This window comes from Melospiza melodia, unplaced genomic scaffold (assembly GCF_035770615.1).
Source record: "Melospiza melodia melodia isolate bMelMel2 unplaced genomic scaffold, bMelMel2.pri scaffold_18, whole genome shotgun sequence".
Taxonomy (NCBI): domain Eukaryota; kingdom Metazoa; phylum Chordata; class Aves; order Passeriformes; family Passerellidae; genus Melospiza; species Melospiza melodia.
Genome location: NW_026948525.1, coordinates 4,203,526 through 4,224,762, shown reverse-complemented (window position 1 = coordinate 4,224,762; position 21,237 = coordinate 4,203,526). Strand labels below are relative to the sequence as shown.

The window sequence follows — 21,237 nt, the reverse complement described above, 5'->3', positions numbered from 1 at the left end:
GTGTCCTGGGCACAACAAGCCCGGAGCTTCCCAGGACAAGGGAGGATCAGGCTGAGCTGGAGAGGAGCACCCCACATCCAGGAAAAATAGCTGCCTGCTTGGGCTGAAAATAGACCATGAAACATTTGAAGAAGACAGAGCTGGAGTGGATGATTGCCTGAGGCAAGGCGCAGCTCCAGCTGAGTTCACTGCTGAGCTCTGAGAGCATAAGCACATGAGGAGCATGGGGGAGGGATGCCAGGCTTTCTGAGAAGGCCTTCAAGTGTCTCAATGGAGTACAAAGCCCAGAGAAAAACTTCCTTTGAATGGATCCCCAGCGAGGGAGTTACAGTTACACTGCTGTGCCCAGACATGGATACACAGAGCACTGGGCTGATGTTACAGCATCCAGTGGAGGTCAGGGAAGGTGTGGAATTGTGCTTCTCCCAGCAAGGCACTTGGCAGCACCACAGCTTTTTCTCTGCTTATTTCAGGGCTGGATTTTTGTTGCTGGCAGCTGTTTCTGAGCTGACACTTCTAGCTCCTGTGCCCGAAGTGGGACACATCAGGGGCAAGCAGAGGCAGCTCACCGGCCCTCTGCTTCCCATGAGCCGGTGCTTGAGTTCAGTTCTCCCAGCTCCACAGATCGTGTTCCTGCTCCGGCTCTGTCAGGGATGCTGGAAGTGTCCAAGGCCAGGTCGGACAGGGACTGGAGCAACTGGGACAGTGGAAGGTGTACCTGCCCATGGCAGGGAGTGGGACGAGACGATCTTAAAGTCCCTCCCGGTGCCTGATTACCGAGGGTTTTTCCCCGCCCCGGGGGGAGCGGCCGAAGCGAGCGGGGCGGTGTCTGTGGAATCACCCCGGCAGCATGGAGAGGACTGCGCCTTTTCTGCCCCTGCCGCCGTGTGGAGATGAAGCGGTTCTGGGGGGCTGGGCTTCTTCAGCTCGCCGCCATGAGGGCCAGGAGCGGCTCTGGCGGGCCGGGCTCCCTCTCCATGAGGGTAGGGAGGGGCTCTGGCGGGCTGGGCTCCTTCAGCTCGCCGCCATGAGGGCAAGGAGCAGCTCTGGCGGGCCAAGCTCCCTTGCCATGAGGGGCCACCGCCGCCATGAGGTGAGGGGGGGGGGGCGGGTACAGGGCACGGGTGGCGGCGGCAGCGGGGCTGGAGACCGGGGCTCCGGGGCAGGAAAGCGCCACCTGAAATACTCACTGCCTCCTATTTAGCTGTTCGGCCGGGGGACTGGGGATGTTGCTCGGCTGTGCGGTTCAGCATTAATTCCTCAGCCTTTCACTCGGTGTGCTGGCTTTTGTCCTCTGCCACAAGCCAGGCCGCTGCTGTTGAGCTTTGTGAATACAGATTGAACTAATGGCTTATTTGTGATGTTTCTGCTGTCCTCTCTTTAGGCCTTCAGCCGATGACCGATGGCGGTGACCCGCCCGAAGGAGCAGCTCTGAGGTGCCCCGGCCCCGTGGCGTGTGGAACCCCGAGCTGAGCTGTGCTGAGCTGTGCTGGGACAGCCGGGGAGGCGCTCCGGGAGGGCACTGGAGCCTGCGAGAGCAGATGTGAAGGGATAACCTGCCCGTGGGACACAGCAAGAGCTCTGGAGCCACATGGGTGAGGTGTGACCGTGAGCCAGCCTGGGAAAATGGGCAAAAATATTTTGCTGTCTAAAAGGCCTCTGCTGGCTCCTGTGCTAGCCTCAGGTCCTCAGGGTGGAAATAACGTGGTTTATCCAGAAATAAGTTTAGCTTATCTATTCCTCTTGCTGGATGAAGCCTTGATGAGAGTAGGCATCATCAGAAAAGTGCCTCCACGTTTTTTCTGCACTGTAAACCCCCCAGTTCTGGGGTTTTTGTCTCCCAGCAGTAGTCAGCTGCCCGTGGCTGCTCAGTGCCTGTGCCAGTGTTATGCTGCTGGGAGAAAAAGGTGCTGCTGAGCTTTCCTGGCACCAGCAAGGCTGTCCTGGTGCTCAGTGGTGCCAGGTTTTGGCAGCACTCTGCATGCCTGAGAGTGGAGTAACTCCTGCCCGTGGAGACAGGTGACTAGACTGTGAGTGTTCATGCAGCAACAGGCAGCTTTATTGAGATCTAACTTCCTTATATAGATAAGAAGGCCCATGAAGGTAATCCTCATTGGCTGAGCCAGTTACTACTCAGCTAACCAGCCAATAGCAGCCTGAGTCTCCAATGGCCTGGGCCTGCTCTTACTGGTCGAATTACATAAGCAAGGTAATTATATAATAAATCACTTATGAAGTTGGAATTATTTATACTGTGTGGCCTACAGGCCAGATGTAGAGCATCACAGAGGAATAGCTCATAAATATGGAACTTGTGTGTGTCATAAAACCTCTGTTCGCATGATGGAGGAAGGCTCCTCCAAGTGATCAGTGCTGCAATAAAAATGAATGCTTTTTGATACTCAAACTGTGTTAGAAAGTTTCTTTTTGGGTGATTTCAGTGTCAGTTCCACAAGGCCCTGTAGTTTCACAGTGGCCCCTTGGTTCTAAAGTGTCACGATGGCCTCAGTCGCACAAGGCCCCACAATGTCCAAAGAGTCCCCTTAATTCCATGGGGCCCTGAAGTCCTACAATGGCCCCTCGGCTCCATGAGGCCCTGCAGTGTCACCCTAGGCAGGAGGCCAGGAGGAACTCGTTCCCCAAATGCTGCAGCTCCCTGGGCCAGCTGGCACCAACACCTTCTCCCAGGCCAGCACTGCTGGGTACAGCCAGGGCCGAGCCACACTGCAGCTCTCTGCAAACCACAGTGGGGGCTGCGAGGCCAAAACCCGAGTCACAGACAGTTTGTCACTCTTCCTGTCTGTATCTGACCAAGAAATGTCCCATTGTGGGGTCCCCTTTCCTGCAGTCACTGCAGCACTGGGACCATCCCTGGAGCTCTGAGCAAGAGAAATGGCCAGCGTTGCACCTCTGCACTGACTGAGGGATGGTGGGAAATGCTCTCTGGGGTGGCTGGAACCATGGAAAAAGGACAGTTGGGAGCACAGAGGAAAACCCAGCTGGGCTGCTGGACTGGGGCAAGACATCTCTGTCTGGGGGAGAAGTTGGCTGTGAAACTCCCTCCTGTGGATGCTCACGTGCCCAAGAGTTGGGCACTGAAGAGCATCACAACAACAGACAGGAGGATGGGGCGGCCAGGATTAAAGCGCCTCAGGGGGGTCTGGATTGGCCACACTAGGGTGAACCCTGGACACCATCTCCAGGTTATCCCTGACTGTGAAATATGGGCTGAGATCAATCAGGGCCAGGCCAGGCAAAGCCCCTGTGGTGTGGGGGGGCAATGGTGGGAATATAAATCTGGGGCGACACCTGGTCTTGGTAGTAGGTGTAGTAAATTGGGAGCACCATTCCTAAACCACAACAGCCCTGTCAGAACCAGGCCTGTCCCTGCACTGCCCCTGCTCTGCTGCCCCACAGCTGCTGGATCAGGAAGGGCAGAGCCATGGGGGAGGAAAATGCACAGGGACTCCTCCTGGGAGCGACCTTCCATCCTGATACTCAGACCCCAAGGCAGAAACCCCCATCGTCAGCTGGGAGGTCACCTCAGAGTCTCTGCCATTGTCCCACTTGGTGAATCTTTCACACTGAGATTTTGGTCCTTCCTTTCAGTTTCTTTACTTTTGGGGCTTTTAATGATTCCTCCATAAACATGGCAATTCATGTCCCTAATATGGCAATTCTTTCCTTTTTATGAAAGTGTTGGCAATTAGGCCACATTAAAATGCTGGCAGGGTGTGCATAGGTATTTGCAGCCCTGTGGAGAAGCAGTTGGGATATAAGAACCAAAGAAGTGTAAAATGGTTTGAGTTGGAAGAGACCGAAAAGAGTCTTTGGTAAAACTCCCATTACCCAGGAACACCTTCACTCGTTCCGTTCAGGTTGTACAAAGCCCCTGACCTTAAACACATCCAGTGATGGGGTTTCAATTCTGAGGGCAGCCTATGCCAGTGTCCTGCCACCATCATCAAAAAATATTTCATCCTTACAGAAAATCTAAATCTGCCCTCAGTCACTTAAAAGATACAGTGTATTATTCTGTATTATATTCTCCAATACAATCTTGGGCAAAAATGTACTCAGCCATTCCTGGACTTAAATCACATCTCCAGGGCTGAGCACCTTTGAGAAGGCCCAGAGATCTCCCAGGATGGGATTTGGAGGCCCCAAGAACATGATCACTGTATGGGAACTGGAAGTCCTGGGTTCAGTGGAGACTGAGGGCAGAACAAGAACAGCCTGTGAGGATGACAAAGGTGGATTCAAATATATTGGACCTCTTCTTCATAGTGGAAATGAACCCGAGATAGAAATAATGTCACCAAGTGCAGCTGTCAAGACTCAGAATGGAAACAAGGAGAGATTAATTTCCCTCCCAGGGCAGGGCTGTGGCACAGCACATCTCAAGCAGTCTGGGTCAGCCCCAGGCTCTGTGTGGGCAGGCAGAGGCAGGCAGGAGGCAGAGCTGTCAGCAAAGGAAGGGCCCAGCCAGGTGGGGCAGCCGGGGGATGCCGACAGCCTGCAGGGACAGAGGCGCAGGGCAGGGACACCGTGGGACAGCCTGGGCTGCACAGGGCACAGGGATGGGCAGCAGCTGCAAGACAGCCCTGCCAGAGCCAACTTGGGCAGCACTTTGGCCATGGCTGCTGGGCTTGGGCCTGGGCCTGAGGCAGGAGCAGGAGACAAGTGACCCTTGCAGGCCTGGGGCCTCATTGCCTCCTTGTCCCGGCTCAGCAGCCTGGCAGGGGCCGCCCCATGCTCCTGTCCCTGACATTGCACATCCCCACATGCCAGTGCCCATCCCGGGAAGAGCCCTGAGCAAGGAGGGAGGGATAGGATCTGCCTGGCCAGGGGCTGGGGCTCAGGCCTGGGCTCTTTGCATTCCTCAAACACATCCAGGTTTGCTCAGCACCAGAGACACATTTGCCTTGTTGGTCCCCAGCTGTCATCACTGCCTCCAGTGTTCTGCTCTAACTGGAACCAGGGGAAAATTTCTCATTTGTGTCTCTCAGAGGTACCCATTAAAACTTGGAAAACTTTGGAGTTTCAATTTAATTTTGAGTTGTTGAGAAGTTTTTTGAACACTCTCTCAGGGACTCAGTTTGATGTAAATAACACCAAATCCCCAAGAGTCTGATTTCAGTCCTTGTGCTGTGTCTGTACTGCTGAGCTTTAAAGGAACAGCTCTTCCCAGGACCAGCTCCTCTCCCAGCCCAGCAGGGCTGAGGGCTCTGCCTGCAGACACTGAGGGGACAGGAGCCAGGCAGAGACAGGCTGAAGGCAATCAGGATTGGGAAGACATTGAGCTGAGACTTCACTTGGGGAAAGATCTTCACAGCCCTGTGCACGGTGAGTGTGTGGATGCAGGGCAATGTCCCCCGTGCTCCTGGAGGGATGTCCTGAAGCCAGCGCACCCCACAGCCTGGAGGATGTGTCAGGAGGACTCTCCCAGTTTCTCTCTGGCACAGGAGGAGGAGGGGGAGGAGGAGGAGGATGTGATGCAGAATGGGGCTGCCCTGGGCACCATCACAGGGACAGGGCAGGATGGCTCCTGCTGCCAGGGACGGCTGCACAGGGTTAAGCTGGGGCTGCAGCCAGGGCTGGCCAGGGCTGTCCTGCAGAGCAGCTCCTGCAGCCCTCAGGGCTCTTGGCCAGCCCAGGGCATGTGCCACCTGCCAGGAGCAGCTCTCAGCCTGCCTGGCAGCTCCCCATGAACGCTGCAGGGGAGAAGCTGGAGGTGGAAGGAGCCAGCCCCATCAGGTCAGATTCCTCCTGCTCTGGAGATGGTGCTGCATGGCCAGGGCTGCTCTCAGCTTTCTCCTCAAGGGAAGGGAAAGGGGCTGTCAGCTTTGGCTGTGTCACTGAGACTCCTGTACTGTAACCCTGGGCATCAGCAGATGGGCCTCAGATCTCCCTCAGAAAGCGCCTCCTCACTCTCCTCTCCCTAAAGACAGCAGCAGCAGAACCTTGGCTTGCAGCATCTCTGTTTGTCTGCCCTACCCTTAAGGCCCCGCTGCCAGGGAGATGCCCCTGGGCAGTGCCCTGTGCTGGGAGGGGTCTGCAGGGCAGAGCTGAGCCCCCAGGGCTGGGCTGGGCTCTGGCAGCACTGGCAGGCACAAGGCTTGGATAGAGAGAAACAGCTCCCAGTAGGCACAACTCCAGGCAGCAGAGAGCCAGACCAGCCCTTGGTATCCCATCCTGTTAAGCTGCATAGGGAAAGAGAGAAGGGTTTGGATAAAGTTATTTTTAAACTGGAGAATTCCAAGAGTCCACTGTATTTTTCAAGAAAGATTTAAGCGTGATCATGCTGAAATAGAGAGAGGTTAAATGAACAAAGGGCACCTGTGTGGGACCAGCAGGTCTGACTGCACTAGGGCACAGCGAGCCTGTTTTCCCTCTGTGCTCCCCAGTGTTCAGCCTGAGAGCAATGCTGAAGATAAAGCAGTAACTCAGAAGGAGCAGAAATCCAGAATCAAAAATAAAGAAATTAAAGAAAATTTCCTTCAAAACAAGATAAATATTTTGAGGGGATTCCTAATGAAAGAGCATAGGATGGACTCAAGGAAATCTGTCCAAGGTTGTCAATGTCTTCTTTCAACAGTTCACTATGCCCAGAGTGAAGGAATGTCCAACAGCAGCTCCATCAGGCACTTCCTCTTGCTGGCATTGGCAGACACGCGGCAGCTGCAGCTCCTGCACTTCTGCCTCTTGCTGGGCATCTCCCTGGCTGCCCTCCTGGGCAACGGCCTCATCATCAGCGCCGTAGCCTGCAGCCGCCTCCTGCACACGCCCATGTTCTTCTTCCTGCTCAACCTGGCCCTCAGCGACCTGGGCATGATCTGCACCACTGTCCCCAATGCCATGCACAATTCCCTCTGGGACACCAGGGACATCTCCTACAAAGGATGTGCTGCACAGGTGTTTTTCTTTATCTTCTTCATTGCAGCAGAGTTTTCCCTTCTGACCATTATGTGCTATGACCGCTACGTGTCCATCTGCAAACCCCTGCACTACGGGACCCTCCTGGGCAGCAGAGCTTGTGCCCACATGGCAGCAGTTGCCTGGGCCAGTGGCTTTCTCTATGCTCTGTTGAACACAGGCAATACATTTTCCCTGCCTCTGTGCCATGGCAATGCCCTGGGCCAATTCTTCTGTGAAATCCCACAGATCCTCAAGCTCTCCTGCTCACACTCCACCTTCAGAAAAATTTGGATTTCATTGCTTGGTGTCTGTTTAGCTTTTAGTTGTTTTGTGTTCATTGTTTTCTCCTATGTGCAGATCTTCAGGGCTGTGCTGAGGATCCCCTCTGAGCAGGGACGGCACAAAGCCTTTTCCACCTGCCTCCCTCACCTGGCCGTGGTCTCTCTGTTTGTCAGCACTGGCATATTTGCCTACCTGAAGCCCCCCTCCATGTCCTCCCTATCCCTGGATCTGGCCCTGTCAGTTCTGTACTCGGTGGTGACTCCAGCCCTTAACCCCCTCATCTACAGCCTGAGGAACCAGGAGCTCAAGGCTGCAGTGTGGAGACTGGTGACTGGAGGATATCAGAAAAATTAAACTGCTGGCCAATTTCTGCAAATCATTTGTAATCAAAGTCATCTTTGATTGTTCTTGTTGCGTTTGGTGGTTGGTTGATGTTTTTCATTATTTTAAATTTTTTTTTAAGATTGTTCAAAAGAAATGCTATTGGTTTTGCCATTTCTTACTTTGTTTCTCTCCACCTTCCCTGTAGCCCCAGACTGTGTCAAGGAGGAGCTGTGTTCTCAGTGTCTTTAAATAAACTAAAGGATCTCCAAATAAAGTTTTCTGCAGAGATGCCCCTTTTGTTGCCTTCTCTGGAGCTGCAGCAGCAATGTCTGTGTGCAGAGCTGGGGGCAGATCAGTGCTGGCCCAGCAGCTGTGCCCAGCAGCAGCAGCAGCACTTGGTGTTTGTCATGGTTTGGGCCTGGCAAAGCCAGAGCCCCCATGAGTATACCTTCTCCCTGGTGTCTGTGTGAGATGTGACCAGGAATAAGCAAAGCAGGCTCCAGCTAAAACGTTAAGAAAAGTTTATTAACTAAACTACACACAAACGATTACTAAACTACACACAAAAGAAAAAAAAAGAAACACAAGGAAAATTAAAACCTCCCAAAAAACACTCTCCTCCTCCTCCCCCCTAAATTCCCAACACAATACATCCTCCAAAATCAACAGTTCTGGGTCCAGCACCACCCTTTAGAATGATCAAACTTTCAGTTCCTCAAGAGGAGAGGGAGTCCTTCCATGTGTCGTGGTGGCCTTTTCCGTCTGAACAGGGATCAGGACTGCTTCCAGGGTTGTCTTTTTAAGGATGCTTTGTCCAGTCCCAGAGAAGCACAGTATCTCACCTTCTTACCTTTGGGACATCTATCCCCCCCATATTTTATATACCCCCTGGGGCCAAGGGGTACCCACACTGAATCTTCTTTGGCACTGGGACATTTCTCCCCCTGGACTCAGTCTCTCTATCACACGGAAACATGGCTCTGTCCATGGCTACACAAAACAGTCCAGCATAAAATGCCACTCCCTCTTCTCCAATCTTCCCTCATCTCTCACTCTCTCTCTCTCTTCGGTCCAGACCTCCATCACTCGCTCATTTCCTTCGTCCTCCTCCACTCTTATCACTCGTCTAGGAAGAGTTAATGTTCTGTAAGGTTTTCATTGTCCAAAAAAGGGTTAAAAACTCCTCCAAGCGGCTGGACTCCTGGCTGCACCCCCCCCATCTCCTCAGCCGGGCTGCCTGCTGCCAGCACATGTTTACTGAATTCAAGGTAACGGCACACAGACACAGGCTGCACTCTCTCTCTCTCTGTCTGTCTCCAAGGGGGGGGGAATGGCTGCCCGATGTCTCTTGGGGCTCCTCCACCCTTCCATCTACCAGGGCCTCCTCACTCCCCATCTCTGTCCAGGCCCAGGCCTACCACATGGCTGCCCCTCCCCCACCGAGCAGCAGCGGCTGGATGGGGGAAGAGAGATTCGACCTCCGTCCCTCGAAGTCCCAAGAGAGCCTCCCAGGGCCGAAGCTCTGCTTTTAACCCCTGAGTGTTCTCGGAGGTGTGTCCAAAATCCCACTGGCTACACCAGGTACCAATATCAAAATCCAAGCACCCATTGGTTTGACCACAGCATCCCAGAATTCCCACTTCTTCCTGGTCAAACCACCACAGTCTTGCCAGTGCTGCTGCTGTGGCCCTGCCCCACTGCGCTGGTGGCCCTGGTGTTGCTGTAGGGCCTGAGTGCTCTTGGGGCTGGGCACAGCCCTGGGGGTGGCAGTGCCGGGGCTGCAGCAGGGACAGGCCATGGGCACTGCTGGGGCAGCGCTGACACCTCAGGCCAGGGCCTGGGAGCTCCAGGCTCCTTGCCCAGGCTCTCTTAAGAACACGCCCAGGCCAATGCCCAGCACAGAAAACCACTGTGAGCAGCCCCAGGCTGGCTGTGGGCAGGCTGGGGGCAAACAGCATGGCTGGGGCTCTGCAAGGGCCCTGGGGCAGATGGGAAGGAGCAGCAGAGCAGGGGCTGATCCATCCCCAGTGCGCTGGACAGCCCAGGGCAGCGTCCCAGAGCATCCTCATGGAGCTGCCAACAACGTCCCCCCTCTGCAGCCTTGGCCTCTCCCCCAGTTCACACAGGTGCCCCATCCTTGCAGGCACGGACATGGCAGCACTGGCTCAGCAGCCCCTGTTTGCATTGCACACAGCAGGCAGGAGCACCCCCATGCTGTTGGTGTGGGGACATGAACCTGAGGGAGCACAAATGCCATCAGCCCCTGGGGCCAGCAAGGGCTGGAGGACACCAGGGAAACAACTCAGCTTTGTCCTGGCCTCTGCAGACAGCCAGAAAGTTTGTTCCCATCAGCTGGGAGTTTCCTGTCCCACTGCAGACGCTGTTGCTCAGAGCCAGGGCTGCCTGGCAGCCACCCCCAAACTGCCCTGAGCATTTCCTTGGCTTCATCCTTGTTTTCTTTACTCTTCCTGCTACAAATTTCTTCCCATTGCCCACTCCAGTGGGCCCAGAACTGTACACAGCACTCAAGGTGCTGCCCCACCAGTGCTGAGCACAGGGGAAGAATCCCTGCCCTGCTCCTGCTGGCCACACCATTCCTGATCCAGGCCAGGAGCCATTGGCCTTCTTGCCCACCTGGGCACACTGCTGGCTCATGTCCAGCCTGCTGTCCATCAGTCCCTGCAGGTCCCTTTCTGCCTGGCTGCTGTCCAGCCACTCTGTCCCCAGCCTGTAGTGCTTCAGGGGTTGTTGTGGCCAAAGTGCAGGAGTCAGCACTTGGTCTTGTTAAACCTCACTGTGTTGGATTTGGGCCCTGGATCCAGCCTGTCCAGAGCTCTTTGCAGAGCCCTCCTATGCTCCAGTAGATCCACACTCACACCCAGCTTGGTGTCATCTGCAAATTTGCTGATGCTGGACTCAGTCCCCTCATCCAGATCATCAATGCAGACATTGAAATCCACGCTGGCTGGCTCTGACCCCTCGGCCATCCTGTGGGTGCCCTGGGATGGCACTCAGGGTGATCTGTTCCATAACCTTGCTGGGCACCCAGGTCAGGCTGACCGGCCTGGAGTTCCCCAGCTCCTCCTTCCAGCCCTTCTTGGGGATGGGCTCACACTGGCACCTCCAGTCCTCTGGGACCTCCAGTCCTCTGGGACCTCCCTGGTGAGCCAGCACTGATGGTGAATGATGGAGAGCAGCTTGGAGAGCTCATCACCCAGCTCCCTCATCCCCCTGGGATCGATCCCCTCTGATCCCATACACCTGTGAGCACCTGAGTAGCTCACCAGGTCACCAGGTGCTTCCTCCTGGATTACAGGGGGCTGTTTTGCTCCCTGTGCCCATTTACCAGCTCAGGAGAACTCTTGTCCTGAGGGCAACCTGTCTTAATATGGAAAATTGAGACAGACACTGTGTTAAGTAACTTAGCCGTTTCCTTATCTTTGGTTACTATATTCTCCACTGCATCCAAAAAAGAGTAGAGGTTCTTCCCCTCCCTACTTTTGCTATAATTTTTTTATAAAAACAATTCAATATCCTTTTTTTTATTGAGGTGGCCGGGTTAAGCTCTAATTGAGCTTTCATCTCTCAACTTTTCTTTCTGCATAATGTAAGGACATTCTTAAAGACTTCCTGAGTTGCTGGTCCTTTTTCCCCTGAGTTCCCAAAAAAGTTCCATGGGCAGTCAGGCCATATCACTGGCCAGGGCTATTTACAATTCACAAATAGGATGGGGCAGCTAGGAACTTTCCTTGAGCTGTTTTATTTTTCAGCATCAGTCTCATTACATGGTTATGGCAATGGGAAGATGCCATCAGTCCACAGCCCAGGCAGTAGACAGAGAACTTAATGTTACAACTTATTCTAAAAGTTTTTTTACCAATCACACAAAGTAAAAGCATATTGACAGCAGTTCTATCCAATCACTTTAAGCACATGTATCTTTGGTTAAAACAATGCTTGCTTATTTCGAATACAATGCCTGCATGTAAGCCTTAAAACACAATGCACAGAGCTCCATTATTAATCTTCAAACTTCCTAATATCTTGCTAGATAAACTTCTCTGTAGCTTAGGGAGTTGTTCTAGACAAGCGTTAATACACAGATCATTGTTCTATTTGTCCTTAGTTTTCTACTTTTTACATAATTTTCCTGCTGACCTATCTCATGGCTACTGCTTAGCTCAAATCACAATTCTGCTGTCTCAGTGGCCTGCTTTTTGCAGCTTTCCAAAACCCCTCTGATTTTAAGGATTCCCACATGGCCAGTCATTTTCCTCACCAGCTCATCTTTTGCCACACTGGGACAGGCTGCTCTTTCCCCCTTAAGATTACTTTCTTGAAATGTGTCCATCCTTCTTGGACCTCTTTGTTTTTAAGGGCTGTTTCCCTTCAAAAAATCAGGACCTGATTTGGTACTCCCCAAATCTGCATCCTAAAAAGGCCAAAGTCTGCCCTTCCTAATTAAAGTGCAGAAATTTTATTGCTGCCCCTCCTTCTCTCACCGAACATGGAAAACTTGATTATTTCATGGTCACTGTGCCCCAGGCAGCCTCCGAGCCCCACATTTGCCACCAGCCCTTCTCTGTTTGGGAACAGCAGCAGACATAGCTTTTCGTGGCAGTGGGAGTGTTACCAAAATTTTGGTAAAACAGAAAATTCCTTAATCCCAATGTAGCATAAAGAAGCAGCATTCTTTATTCAGCTGGATGCAAGGGGGATAGCTCCTCCCAAAGCCGTGCATGCTGAGTACAGGAAAGTTCTATTTATTTTCTGTATTTTGCACACATATGCATTGATTTTCCCTGACTAAACACACATATAATAATAATTTCCCAAAATCATTAACATATTGCCCCTCTCCTTAACCCATGTGTTCTTCTGTCCTGGGGGTCTCTCTGCTGGTCCCTGGTGCTTGTGGGCCCCAATGTTCCAGTGGGCCTGGCTGAGCTGGCAGGACACTGAGGCTGCTGAACTTCCAGTTCCCTTCTCACACAATGGGCATTCTGTGGTTTCCATAGGCCTGGGGTTGTGGAGAACAAGCTCCAGGTGTCAGTTCACCTGGTGTAGACAATTTATCATCTGGTAACATGAGGTCACAGAGTGCACTATGACATCACAGAGCGGCTTATGTGAGGTCATGGAAAAGCTATGGCATCATGAACTGCCTCTGTGACATCACAGAGCCAACTGTGACATCACAGGGCAGAGGTCTGACATCACAGGGCAGACTATGACATCACAGAGTTGGCTGTGACATCACAGGGCAGAGGTCTGACATCACAGAGCAGGCTGTGACATCACAGAGGGGCTGTGTGACATCCCAGCAGGGCTGTGTCAGGTCACTGGGTTGGTCACTCCGCCCCAGCCCCCCCTCACAGTTTCTCCCAACAAGTCCAATGCTGTTCATGCCCAGCAGGGTCCCTGTCCCCCAGGATCCCCCCGACCCACCTGGAGCCACAGCCTCCACCAAAGGATGTTCCACAGGATCCACCCCAGAGCCTGACATGGGGACAAGGGACCAGGGCTGTGTGACCAGGACATCAAGGACGTGGATTATCCAGATCACTGTGGCCTGGGTTGGGTTCCCCAGGGCAGGAAAGATGTCTGGCAGCTGGAGCAGGGTCTGGGAAGGGCCTCCAAGGTGGGGCTGGAGCCCTTGGGCTGTCAGCAGAGGCTGAGGGAGTTGGGCTGGTCCAGCCTGGAGCAGGGAAGGCTGAGGGGCTCCTCATCCCAGCCTGGCAGTGCCAGCGAGGAGAGGAAGGAGAACACACAGCCAGGCTCTTCACAGGGGGCTGGTGGGAGACAAAAGCTGATGGGTGGGAGAGAGGGGAGATCAGCCAGGGCAGGAGGAGATGAATTGAGTCAGGATGCTTTCAGCATTTCCTCAACACCAAAAGCAGCCTGACCTCCCTTCTCCATCCACCACTGACAGCTTTGCAAATCAGGAATTGTTGGAGCTGTTTGTCCCCCATTCAAGGGCGAGCATCCTGATACAAGAACTTAATTGTGTTTATATCTATCACACAGCCCCATTTGTCCAAAATTACTTTTTAGTATGGAAGTCACCTGTGGATGGTGCACTAATCAGATACTGCTGGGACATTGTACATAGCTCAGGAAAGAGGGTGATTGTTATTAAATTGTGTCCTGTTCAGCTGTGGTCTGTTGGCCATGAACAGAATCTTTGTGTGCCTCTGAGTCTCACCAGTTCCTGATCCCTCAAAAGACACAAACCTGATGAGTTGTGGTTCCCTCTCCAGTGGTGGCACTTGGACATCCCTCCATATCCAGAACAGAGCTCCCTTGTCCCAGAAAGTCCCTGGAAAAGGAAGAGTGAAGGAAACAGGACAGGCTGTGGGGATCAGGGGCAGGGCAGAGCCAGGGAGAAGAATGACTTTTGCATTTGATGGAGCTGTGCCTTCCCTTGGCTTTGTTGGCTGACAATAAATGAACATCCCTCTGTGTCTCGGGCAGCTCCTTGGCTCCAAGGAAAGCAGGTGGAGTTGGAGCCAAGGAGCTGAAAGCTGCAGGTGCAGCCTGGGCTGGAGGGAGCTCAGATTTGCACAAGGCTGCTCTGAGTGCCAGGGCTTGGATGGGGGAATGGTGGGGTGGGGGTAGGGACAGAGTCTGATTGACTGTCAGCCATGAAGGGTCTTGATTTTCATATCTATTCAAACTGCATGAGGAGGTACTTGGATTCAGTGTCAATTGGAGATTGCACATATCAATGAATTAACAATAAAAAAATTACAGGACCTAAAAAAAAATTTTCTTGCTGTCTTTTTAAATATAGTGTATTCACATTGAACAGGCCTCTGAAATCTGTCTAATTAAGATTTTGAAATTAAAATCAAATCATTCCCAGAGGTTTGGCTTGTTAAGATGTTCTGAATGCTAATGAGCCCTGGGACACTGAATTCCTGCACTGAAAAGCTGAAGGCTGAACAAGCCTCTGCAGCAGGAAAATTCAGCAGCAGCCTCCAAGGTGCTGAGGATGTCAGCAGCCCCCACTGAGGCCATCCCTGCCCAGAGACCGTGGGGGAATGGGCAGACAAGGAGAGCGTCCCTGGGGCTGGGGCAGCACAACTCAGAGGCACCAGGGGCTCCAGCTGGGAAATGGAGTGTGGAATGTGGCTGGGAAAGTCCTGCCTGGGCTGTGCCAAGCAGGACAGACAAGCCCTGACCCCTAAACGCCAAACAATTCTCTCAAGGAGACATTTAAAAGGAATTACAATTGCTTGTGTACTGTGAGTTGGACTCCCTAGAGATATACGAACTGGAGATTCTCAGGAACTCAAAACAACAAAACAGCCTTTACTGGCAACTTTGGAAAATCAGAGAAACTTTGGCAAAATGTTTTTTATGACACTGTAGTGCTTTTTGTTTGTTAATTATAGATCTTTCTAATTTTGAGATTTCTTAATTAATGTACTGATGAGTATGTTGGGTTTTAGTGCTGGTTAATTATTTATGTATTTATCTTGTTGTGAAATAGGATTACAAGAAAGGTATAATAGGCTTAAAATTTTAAAAGGGTATAAATAAAAATGTATTAAAAGTAAAATTAAATAAAAGGTAGTAAGAATTAAAATAAATTTTTTAGAATACTTTTTTTTTCTTTTCATCTTTTTCATTTTACTGAAAATGTAAAGAAAGTAAACCAGAAATTTCTAGTCAGTTCACTATTTCTAGAATCGACTTTTTTAGTTTACTGTGGGGAGAAGTTTTTCTTTTTAAGGTTATGGAGATTTTTTTACAAGAGGAAAAAATAGGTTTTTTTTTGTTCTTAGTTTTGTCATGGATAACAGTTGTCTGGGGATCTTTGTTATTGTGATGTTGTTTTTATTGCTACAAGCTTTTTTACAGCTTGTTGATGGGTCATGTCAACTTAAAAGGGTATTGTTTTAAAGATGAGTTTTTTAAAGGTAAAATTTTTTATTATTTTCTTTTAAAATTATTTTTATATCTGACAATGGAGATCTTTTTTTGGGGATACTGGATTACTTTTTTCCCCCCTGTTTAAACTTTTTATAAAATTACAGTTATTTTAACATTTATTTATTTAACATGCAGGTTTTTCTTTGATTAATTTGAAATATTTTGAGTAATTTGAATTTTTTTATAGCTTTATGTGTTATAAAGAAAAAGAGTTTTTCTTTATAAGTTACAAGAAGATTTTAGTTTTAAGATTAAAGTATTTTTTCTTCTTTTTTAGGGGAGGGATTTAACTTTTTACTGACTTTTATATGGTTTTATGTTTTTTTTAATTTTATTTTCTTTTTTTTAGTTGAGGGAGGATTGAAGTATTGAAAGGATTTACACCTGACCCACCGATAACTTGTGGGGGAAGTTGTGGTTGAGTTGTATTAGGATTGCTTTTATGACTGGTTTGGGGCTTTTTATTGTGTTTAATATTAGTTGTAGGGTTATTTTGTATGGGTTGTCGGTTGTAGGAGATTTTAGTTTTAATTGTGTTGGGGGAGGGGACTTGATGGTAAGATTTTAATTGCTGTGGCCAGCTTTGCTCTGGTTTTGTAGCCTCTTTTGTTTTCCTGTTTAAGAGTTGTTGGGGTTTGGTTTGGTTAGAATAGGGTCAATGGAGGGGGGTGCTCTGGGGAGGGGGGAAGGGGCTCAGCCCATGGCAGGGTTGCTTGGTTTGGTTTGGTTTGGTTTGGTTTGGTTTGGTTTGGTTTGGTTTGGTTTGGTTTGGTTTGGTTTGGTTTGGTTGAGATGGGGGCCAGGGCGAGGGCCCACTTCTTCTTTGTTGACTAGAAAAGAAAGAGGAGGTTCCTGGGTTTTTTAATCTTTAACATATGTGTTTCACAGAGGCGTGTTCAGTATCTCAGTGGTTTAACAGATTTTCAGTTACACAAAAAGTTTTGTATTACTTTTTAAAATTCTTCTCATGTCAAACTGTAACAGACATTCAATCAACAAAAAACACTTCTGAAAGCATTGACTTGGCCCATTCAACTTCACAAACTCAAAGCCTGTTCAATTTAATGTTAATCAAAATTTGCTGGAGCACAGAAACAGAAGAAGATGACACAGAAAGAGAGCAAGGCAAAAAAGATACAGAGGAGCACACACACAGCTACCAACTCCTGGATTCCATCAGTGTTCAGATGGAAATTCCAAGAGGAGGTAGGGTCAAGATGTGTGCTTGCCTTGTGGTCAGCCTTCAATACCCCTTGGTCTCCCTGGGCCCTTCCCCCAGGTGGGTCTTGGGCTCATTTGGTCCCTCAGGAGCTGGGCTGGGGCTGCAGAGGTGGCTGTGGAGCATTGCCTGTGCTGTGCCAGGGACTGGCAGCCACTGCTGGGCTGTGATAGAGGCTCTGGGGAGATTGGGGTTCCAGGGCAGGGCAGTGCTGGGGTTCCAGGGCAGGACAAAGCTGGACCTGCCCCCTTCCTTCCCCCCACACATGAAATGTTTCGAGCCAACAATCTCCTCCAGTCTGTCACAATAGGGAATGTTGGAGGTGGAACACAAATTCTGGCCATGGGCACCTAGATGAGAAGGACAGTTCTTTTGCACAGGAGGGAAAGCAGAGACTCCCAGTGTTTGGAGAGCCTCACTAGGCCAAGTCCAGCCAGACTTGTCAGTAATGGCAGATTTTGTCTGGGAGCAGTCTTAGGATTTAGGAAACTTTGGAGGTGGAACCCCAGTCTCGGTCATGGGCACCTGGAGAGGCAGGACAGTTCTTTCCCATAGGAAGGAGGAATGGAGCCTTCCCCAATGTTTTGGGAACAGCTGGGAGGTGAGTCATCTGAAACCATTGCCAGCCAGTCTTGTCCTGGCAATATTCCTATGGGAACAATCCCTGGATAGAAGGAATGTGGGCAGTGAAATCCCAATTCTGGCCATAGGTGCCTGGAGGAGAAGGAGAGTTCCATAGGAAAGCATGGGGCCCCAGACTTTCAGCAGCAGATGAGAAAAAACCCTCAACATGCCAAGGTCAGCTGGACCAGTCAGGTGGCCTCCAGGAGGCCAAGCCAGCCAGACATGTTTTGTGTTCCCTTGGTTTTATGGGGCCCTGAATTATCACAAGGGTGCCTTGGTTCCATGAGGCCTTGCAGTGTCACAGTGGTCTCTGTGGTTCCCCAGGCCCGACAATATCACGTGACTCCTCTATTCCATGAACCCTGCAATGTCACAATGGACCTTTGGACCGTGGGGTTTTGCAGTGTCACGGTGGACTCTTGTGGCTCCTCAGTGTCACAATGGACCATTGACGACAGGAGACCCCTCTGTGTCACAATGGACCTTTGGTTCCATGCAGCCCTGCAGTGTCACAAAGGCCTCTTTGTTTCAAAAGGGCCCACAGGATCACAATGTGCCTCCTGTTTCTGTGGGGACCTCTAGGGCCAATATGTTCTCACTGGTTCCATGAGGCCTCACAGTGTCACAATGGTCTCCTTAGTTCCATGAGGCTGTGAAGTATCTTAATGGTCTCTCCATGATTCTATGAAGCCTTACAATGTTACAATTGACCTTTGAATCCATGGGGTGTCACAGTGTCACAATGATCCCTTAGTTCCATGACACTCCAAAGTATCACAACGGGCCCCTTGGTCCCATGAGGCCCCGCAATGTCACAGGGCTCTCTATGAATCCATGAGTCCCTACAGTGTCACAAAGGTCCCTTGGTGCTGCATGGCCCCACAGTGTCACAATGGTGCCTTGGTCTTACAAGGCCCCACAGGGCCATATTGGCCCCTGTGTCTCAAGGGGCCCCACAGTGTCACAATGGCCCCTTGGTTCCATGACACCTCAAAGCGTCATAATGTTCTCCACAGTTCCATGAGGCCCCGTGGTGTCACAATGGACCCTTGGTTTGATGAGGCCTCACAGTGTCACAATGATCTCTACACTCCATGGAGCCACACAGTGTCAGTACAGTCCCCTTGGTTTCATGAGGCCCAGCAATATCACAGTGCTCTCCATGATTCCATGAGGCCCCATAGTGTCACAATGGTCCCTTGGTTCCATGGTCCTGTGCTGCTGCATTCCCCCCTCCCCTTCTCAGACCACCCTGCCAGCTGAGAAATGCTCCTTGGGCCTTGGCCAACAGCCCCTGGGCTCAGCTCCTCTGCAGCTCATCACAAACACTGTCTGCTCCAGGCACTGCTGCTGCCCAACCAGCTGTTTTTGTTCCCTCAGTGGCACAACATCCCTGTTCTCACACTGCCAAAGAAAGCTATTGATGCCAAGTGTGACCAGGATGAGCCATTGCTGGGACTGCAGCCCCTCTCTTGGGGCCTGGCAAATAGCGCTCCAAAAGGAGTCCTTGGAGCTCTCCTGGGCCAGTGACTCTGACTGGGACCTCTCCCAGCTGGGAACTCTCCCGTTTGCTGCACTCGGGGATCCTGAATAACAACGGAGCCTGGGCCGATCCCCCCACTCCTCCAGGCTCAACCCTTTGTCTGCTGGGGAGATGCCAAAGGATCCACTTTTGGCACTGGATTTAGTCAAATCCAGTGAGCATTTCCTGCCCTCAGGGGAATTGCTCACAGGTGTCTTGCACTGACTCCTTCTGTCTGTGTGCACACAGGAGTGCCTGTGCTGGGGAAATGTGGCAGAAATGCTGCTCTCTGAGGGATTTGGATAGCTGAGTCAGTCATGCCTGTAAGTAAGGTTAAGTCAAAAATCTAAGCTAAGGTAATTGCTGTGAAGTGTTGTTCTTTTGTTAAGTTGTTTAATATAAGTTATAAGCAGAGTTGAATACTTTTAAATGTTATTCCTCTGTTAAATGTCAAAGTCATAGGTTAGAAGTTAGGTTAAATACTGTTAAGTGCTGTTCTTCTGCACAATTGTGAAGTTTACGGCATCAGTCAAGGTTAAGTCCTGTTAAGTTTGAGCTCTCTTAAGTTTTTAGGAGGTATTCCTTTTATCCTTGCCCTCACTGCCCTTGTGTCACACACCACAGGGACAGTTCTCTGTTCATTTCTGGTTTGATTGCCAGGATTTGGTTTGGTTTTGTTATTGCTTTGTTTCCTTGGTGTCCTAGAAGTCCAGTCAGGAGCAGAGTGACTCTTGCCAAGGAACTTTGTGCTGCTGTCCCTTAATATTAAACCTGGTTTTTGCTGATCCCTTGCCAGGGACTTTTCAGGGCTCTGAAGCCCTTTTTTGTATCAGAGTGAAGGAGCCTTGGCCCAGGCTCTGGCCATGGGGGAAACGGGGACACTGCCGGGGGGTCCCTGTCCCCCTGTGCCACCCCCAGGGCCCCAGCCTCCAATCCCCGTGTCAGGCTCTGGGGTCGATCTGGTGGAACATCCTGTGGGGGAGGCTGCGGGGCCGGGGGCAGGGCGAACCCGGGGGGACAGGGGACCCTGCTGTGCACGAGCAGGGTTGGACTGCTCTGGGGGGAGCGGTGAGGGGGGCCGGGACAGAGTAACCTCCCCAAGGACCTCACACAGGCCCTGTGATATCACAGAGTCACCCTATGATTTCACAGTCTGTACTGTGATGTCACCTACTGCTCTATGACGTTTCTCAGTCACCCAGTGATGTCACAACCCACTCTCTGATGCCCCAGTTCAACGCTCGGTGATGGCAGAATTTGCTCTATGGCCTCATACCCTACTCTATGACATCACAGGCAGCTCTGTGCTGTCACAATTCCCTCAGTGATGTCACAAACCCTGTCTGTGAAGTGATACTGCCACTCTGTAATATCACAGCACACACTCTGACCTCACAGCCAGCTCTATGATGTCATACAACCATGCCATGGTCTCACAGCCCGCTCTGTGGTGTCAAACAGTCCACTCTATGATGCCATAGCTGCTCAATGTCCTCACACAACAAACTCTGTGATGTCATAGCCCAATCTGTGACCTCACCCAGCACTCTGTGCTGTCACACAGCCCCTTGCTGACATCCCAGCTGCTCTGTGGCTCTGTGACACAGCCACAGAGGTGCTGCTGTGACACAGCCCCCTCAGGGCCATCCCACAGCCCCTGCCAGTGCTGAGCCCCTGGGAGCTCTGTCTGTGCCCTGCTGGTGTCCCTGAGGGGCCCTGGCAGTGCCCCTACTGGGCTGTGCACAGGAGCTGCTCCTGGCCAGAGCTGTCTCTCTGCAGCGCTGCCCTTGCCAGGAGCTGCCTCTGGGCCAGGAGCCTGGCCCAGCTCAGCAGCACAGACACAGCACAGGGACTTTAATGACCCTCTGGGGATTTGGTGCCCTTTGCATCAGACTGAGTCCCACAGACTGTGCCAAAAAATTTCTCAGGGACTCAAAAGGGAGTGAAACTGAAGTTTCTCATACTTTAAATAGATACATCTGAGGGACAGGCCTGGGAAAGTGTCCCCACATTCCAGGTACAGCAGAACACAAGTGGCAGGGATGACAGATGGTGACAAGCAAGGTAAAGGTGTCTCTGGTGCTGAGCAAACCTGCACCTCTGTCCCAGCCCAGCAGTGGCTGCCAGTCCCTGGCACAGCACAGGCAATGCTCCACAGCCACCTCTGCAGCCCCAGCCCAGCTCCTGAGGGACCAAATGAGCCCAAGGCCCACCTGGGGGAAGGTCTCAGGAAGACCAAGGGGTATTTGAGGCTGACCACAAGGCAAGCACACATCTTGACCCTACCTCCTCTTGGAATTTCCATCTGAACACTGCTGGAATCCAGGAGTTGGTAGCTACGTGTGTGCTCCTCTGTATTTTCTTGTATTACTTTCAAACTTTCTGGGTTTTCTTTTCCTTCTTTGAAATT

At 51.2% G+C, this 21,237-nt stretch overlaps 1 non-coding gene across 1 annotated transcript; it reads left to right on the top strand.

Annotated features, from left to right (window-relative positions):
- Window positions 1-1,839: 1,839 nt before the first annotated feature.
- On the top strand, window positions 1,840-2,043 carry LOC134433498 (small nucleolar RNA SNORA74). The gene has a single exon (XR_010031570.1). It is a non-coding gene; the product is annotated as a small nucleolar RNA SNORA74 (small nucleolar RNA).
- The last annotated feature ends 19,194 nt before the right edge of the window (window positions 2,044-21,237 follow it).